Source organism: Lynx canadensis, chromosome B1, assembly GCF_007474595.2.
Source record: "Lynx canadensis isolate LIC74 chromosome B1, mLynCan4.pri.v2, whole genome shotgun sequence".
NCBI lineage: Eukaryota > Metazoa > Chordata > Mammalia > Carnivora > Felidae > Lynx > Lynx canadensis.
Window position 1 is genome coordinate 55,024,386 of NC_044306.2, and position 6,161 is coordinate 55,030,546.

Genomic DNA, 6,161 nt, shown 5'->3' on the forward strand with positions numbered 1-6,161 from the left:
CTCACCCCACGTTCTCATTCAAACCAAGAATAATTTAGCCAAAATATAATAGTCTTGGGTTCAGAAGGGCAAATTTAAAGCCAAACTGGAAGTCAGTACCATTTTACTTGGGCGGTGCTCCTTTAAATATATCAGCTCTGTTGCATGGGACTTTGAGCCTTCAAGGGCCATTGGGACAAGGTGATGGTTCCTCTAATGAGGAGTATAGCAGCTAGTCTTACTTGTGTTTAGAGTTTGAATCCAACATGAGACAAAAACTCGAGTCAACTTTAATAACGAGGCAAAATAATAATTAGAGTAAAGCCAGTGTTCAGAATTCTATGCAACTGATCCTTTCCTGTCACACGACAAACTCCCAAATTATCAATGTTGGGCGTGCGTGGAGAGGCTAACAAATTACCCACCATTAAGTATAAGACAAAGCTGCTCTTGCTTGCTTTCGAGGAGCACCTTCTCAGTGTGAGACAATGACTCGGGCAACTGTCTGCCACACTGAAAATGAAGTCTAGGGCACTTTCTCCCTCCTGCCTGCCTGGCTCTGGTTGACCCGGACTAGGCTGATGCTGCCTAGTTGGAATCCAAAGTGTCTCAAGGAACAGTTGTGATCTGTTTTCCCTGGGTGTGGAGTGGAACAGGCAGTTTTCAAGGCACCGAAACAGCCTTTTCTTCTATCACCTTCATGCTGGGGGGACCTTGATGACATAGGGGCCAAAAGAACCCCCCAGGGCACCATGTTTGAGGAATGTCCCTTCACAAAGGCTTAAGCAGGTGGGGAATAGGCTGTCCAACCCAGATAGCCAATCCAGGATGTTGTCCTAGGCATGCAGAGAAAGGATGGAACTGAAAATTCCGCCAACTGAAGGTAGATCTGTTGCCTCTTGTATATAGTAGAAAGTGGTCTCCTGCCATTCCTCTTAAACATCAGCCTCAGGATCCTCTTTTGGACCTTTCCATACATGAAAGCCACTCCCTAAGCACTACTTAATCGTCATACTTCCTTCCTTCGGTTGTTATGAGGATTAAATGAGAAAATCTACTGAAAGTGCTTTTCACAGTGCCAGATACATAGCAAGTACTCAGTGCATGGTCGCAATTATTATTAACCGTTCTATGATTTCCTTTGAGGTTAATGACATATTTCTCTACAATTCAGACCTTTTCTTGGAACACTAGACCTGAATAGCCAGCTCCCTACTGGAGGTCACTTATATGCAGGTGGACCTAGATTCGTAGAACCCGCTCTGCTCAAGACAGATTGGATTTCTAGTCCCTGTTGTACACTACGAGTGGCTCTACCACCAATTAGGCCAGCTCCTTGGCTATTACCAGTTCCTCCTAAATATCTCTCAGATCCACCCGCAACAACCTCCTGCCTTAGTAATGACAAATATTAAATTTTGTCTGCATCATTACATCATTTCTCCTCTGCCAGGGCATTCTCCAGTCTGTCCTCACAGCAGCTGGAGTGATCTTTATGTAATGCAATTTGATCGTGTCATTTCCCTACTTTAAATCTTTTCTTCATTCCCTAGAGACATCAGGAAAATCCAAATGCCGAGTGTAGGGCGCTCTTTATCCTCTCCTTTCCCCCCCCCCCCCCGCCCCCACTTTCCCATCACACATGCTAAGCCCTAGCTCTCTTGAACTACACCGAGTTTCTTTTGCCTTTGTGTCTTTGCACGCATTGTCTTTCTGGCTGGTACACAGCTCCCTCCTTCATTAGACTCCTGCAGCTTGTCCTTCAAGATTCCGCCTGGCTGTTCTCTTCTTGGAAGCCTTCACCAAGCCTCAGGCTGATTACAGAGTTTTTATCCTACAAGATTGCAATCTCTCTTCTCCACTAGGTGTGAATTCCTTGAGGGCAGTGGAATAAATCTTGAATCTTTGTGGCCATAAGAACACAGTAGGTGTTCGCCACATATTTGCCGAATATAGGAAGGGCCCAGAATTAGAATAAATGACTGGTTCTATAGCTTCATATCATCATCAAATTTGGGGGAAAGTTATCTTTCGGAGCCTCAGTTTTCTCGTCCGTAAGGTGAGGACTAACGGTACCCCCTAATATTGTCAAGATTAAATGAAAAGTGAATGCAAGTCTTCTGTAAACTGTGTAGCACTGTACCTGAGGCATTGTTATAGTAAGTACAGACCCACACTTCCCATACATGTACACATTTTCATACATGCACTTAATATGTACCTATTATATGCATCCATGTGTCTGTGTTTGTGCACCTGCATGGTTACGTGGAAAAGCAGTTTCCAGACATACCTTTCTCTAGATCCCACCCTTTAAATTCATGATGAATAATAGGTAGATCAATACTTTTGGTAACTAGTCTAGGTTCTAGATAAAATATTTTGTAGCAGTATCCTCGAAATAGCAGTCATTCTGTAATTTCATTATATCCAAACACACAAATACAAACTTAGTGCATATTTATAGAGCACTGAATGGGTAATAACAGCCCATTACTATTTTCACTATGACTATTATTGTACCTTCCTACTAAAATAACACTGAAGCACTTTCCCTCCAAAGGGAAAGGTTTTCTTTTCTTTTGCTTTTTTCTTTCTTTCTTTCTTTCTTTCTTTCTTTCTTTCTTTTCTTTCTTTCTCTTCCTTCCTTCCTTCCTTCCTTCCTTCCTTTTCTTTCTTTTTCTTTTTTACATGGGTCACTTGGAGCAGTTATTGAAGGCATTGTTTCCCCCATTTTGCATGTGAACAAACCGAGGCACAGATTTGTTTCACAAAATGCCTCCTTTCCAATGTTGCAACCGAGTGGAGATCAGAACCCGAGGATGCCCTCTCTCCCGTCTTCTTTCTTTTTCCACGGGCCAGTGTAGGAAGTTTGCACAGAGTGATTGATACAGACGAGCCAGAGCTGACCAATGTGTAAACTGATCGGTGCTTATGTGTAACGCTTTGAATTGCCACAATTATTTCTGCACATTGGGCCTGCCTTAAATGTGGAATCCGCTATTCCAACATCAGTTCCCGGTTTTTTTTTTGTTGTTGTTTTTTTTTTTTTTAGTTCCCGGCAGGGTAATTGCCTCTCCTTCCGTAGCGCGCAGTTGCCAGCTGCCCGGCTGCCCTGGGAGCTTTGAAGTGAAAGGCGCACCACGGCTTTTCTAAACGCCGCTCATGCGCGCGCTGGAAAGGAGGGCGCTGGGTCATCCTCAACCTCATCCACCTCTCGATCCCGTTCTTCTTTAAAAAGCCAGGTGGCGCCAACTCTCAACCCCTGCTAGAGCTGGAGGATCTTCCTGCCGCGCGCAGGGGGGAGGAGAGTTGGAAGAAGGGCACCACCTCAGGCCCGCTCTTTCGCTCTGCGCCCTCCGCTCTGCGCCCTCGGCTCTGCGGAAAGGGACACGTGCTTTTCTCTTCTTCCGCACCCCTCGCAGGATGACGGCAAGCCTAAAGGGAAACGAGGTGTCCTGTGTGCCACATGGAGCTCGGGGAACGGAAATAATTAAAGCCATGAGGTTTCCTGGCTCTACGCGGTGTTTACGGTGGGTTTTGATTTGGGGAAGGAGAGCGAGGAGAGGTTAAGGCCGGTTCCAATCTGCCAGCATCCTGTATCGGTCTGTGCAGCAGATGACGCGTGCGTCCGGGAGGGCTCGCGCCCCTCCGTGTGCGCGTAGCGGGGGGTGCAAGATCGTGTCTCTGGGTGTCGTGTGGGGTGGCCTACCTACTCCGAAGTAACAGAGTAGGTGCATGTTAATTTTTAAAAAAGTCGAAATCCTCCCAGCTGGGAAAGGAGGGCTCTAAGATTCCCTCGTATGACAGCGGAGGGTCTGAAGCTATTAAGGAAGGCACCCGTTTTAGTTTTCAAACCCCATTTTTATTCTTGCAATGTTTCCAGTCTTTGAACTACTGTCGTTTAACAGGAAGAAGGAAGAGACTCCATAATACAAGCATATCGACTTACTTGATCTAAACCAAACATCGCTGAACAAAAATGTTGGTTGAAGCCTAGCAAATAACTACTAATCTGGTAACGAGAATTTAGCCATACGCAAGTGCTGCTGTTGCAAATCATCACCAAATTCGAAGTTAAGATGAACTCAATAAAAGGTTTTTTTTTTTTTCCTCCTTTTCAATTCGCAGGAATACTAAAAGTAGAGTTGGTATCATGGCCTATAGCAATTTTAAGATTTTAATTGAAATGACAGTAACATACATACAAACACACAGAACACTCAACAACATTAGTAATGATGACAGTGTGCTATTAATGCTGCTTTTTATATGGTGCTGGTGGTGTTTATTACAGTGTGCGCTTCAGAGCAGCGTTTCTCATACTGCAGGTTGCCAACCATTAGTGACTCATGAAATCAGCACTGTGGGATTTTGATCAGTATTTTTTTTAAATTTTTTTTTAACGTTTATTTATTATTGAGAGACAGAGAGAGCCTGAGCAATGGAAGAGACAAGAGACCGGAGACACAGAATCCGAAGCAGGCTCCAGGCTCTGAGCTGTCAGCGCAGAGCCCAACACGGGGCTCAAAGCCGCAAACCCAGAGATCATGACCTGAGCCAAAGTCAGACGCTTAACTGACTGAGCCACCCAGGCGCCCCTGGTCGGTACCTTTTTTTTTTTTAAAGAAAATGGGAAAGACTAAAAAATACCAGAAGCATGTAAGAATAAATATTCTCTCATAAATCTTTTTCCCCCCATTTATGTGTTGTATGTATGTATTGGGCCACAATGTAAAATGTATTTCTTATCATGGACTACATTAAAAAGGAGCTTGAAAGCTGTGGTTTTAGAAAAATCCTTGTTGCTCTAGGCAGGTTCCCATCAGTACTATGCTTTTTGACTGGGGGGTGCAAAGCTAAAGCCCCTGCTGCCCTCTGATGCTCTACACTGAGCTAGAGTGGGTATTTATCACCCTTGCAGATTCCACACTGAGCATGACCCACAATGCAAATAAGATTGGGGAGTGGGTGCTCAGTTTGTTTTTTTTTTTTTAATTAAGACAATTTTTTTAAATTTTATTTTATAAGTGATCTCTAAGCCCAACTGGTCTGGGACAACCGGCAGATCAAGAGTCACATGCTCTACCGACTAAGCCAGCCAGGCACCCCAGGTATCCAATTTTAAAATCTCAATGTGGTTCTTTCCTGATTGTGAAGACTATACCAGATAAGAGGTGGAGGCAGGCTTCAGACCCCAAGGAGAAGATAGACAGGAGAGGATCATGTGGAGCCCCAGGCCTCAGAGAGGAATGGTAGCAGGAGGAAGGTTACCATAGGGATCTTGAAGCAAAGACCTAAGCACAAGCCTGCTTATTCAAACTAGGTGTGGGAGGACGGTCCCTCTCTCCCAAAGGGTGGGAGGAGGGGTGGCTGGATCGTGTGTTTTGGAAAAGAGACTCATCTTTTTTCCTTTAATTTTTTAAATGTTTTTATTTATTTTTGAGACAGAGAGAGACAGAGCATGAGCAGGGGAGGGGCAGAGAGAGAGGGAGACACAGAATCGGAAGCAGGCTCCAGGCTCCGAGCCATCAGCACAGAGCCCCACGCGGGGCTCGAACTCACAGACCGTGAGATCATGACCTGAGCTGAGGTCAGACACCCAACCGACTGAGCCATCCAGGATCCCCAAAGAGACTCATTATCTTAACAAGAGCAGGTAGAATAACCTTGAACCCTGAGAAGCAAGTTAGGAGCTCAGTGATTGATGTTGGGGGTAAGGAATGCTTTTGTCCCTCCTCCTCTCTGTCCCAGTGTTGCAGAGGAGCAGATACTACTATTACTGTTTTAGGGCCCTGATTAAACCATATTTACTAGAGGCCAGGTCATTTTGTGTTTAAAGGTAATGGCTCCCTTTGGCTCTTTCTCCTATTTCCTGGTAAGTGGACCTATTGGGTACAGCCTGCCCTAAGGGATGGCAACCCTTAATTGGTTTAAGCCATTAAACCATTAAGCCCTTAATGTCAACCATTTAAGGGTTGACATCCCTGTCTCACTTCAAATACTAGGACTAGTTAGCTGAGCTGAGACTCCGCTTGGGTGTGGCCTTCCCTTTCTCTCTTCATCTGGTCTTGGCTTTGGGTTCCTCCATCATGTGGTCAGCCACAGGGAGAAGAGATGTTGTTTTGGACTTTGGGATAGATGGACCTACCACAGGCCCCATTTAGCTTGACTACAGCTCT

General features: G+C 45.1%; 1 long non-coding RNA gene across 1 annotated transcript; it reads left to right on the top strand.

Annotated features, from left to right (window-relative positions):
- Window positions 1–2,656: 2,656 nt before the first annotated feature.
- LOC115512074 lies at window positions 2,657–4,186 on the top strand. Its single transcript, XR_003968273.1, has 2 exons — window positions 2,657–3,512; window positions 3,891–4,186. It is a non-coding gene; the product is annotated as an uncharacterized LOC115512074 (long non-coding RNA).
- Window positions 4,187–6,161: the final 1,975 nt, after the last annotated feature.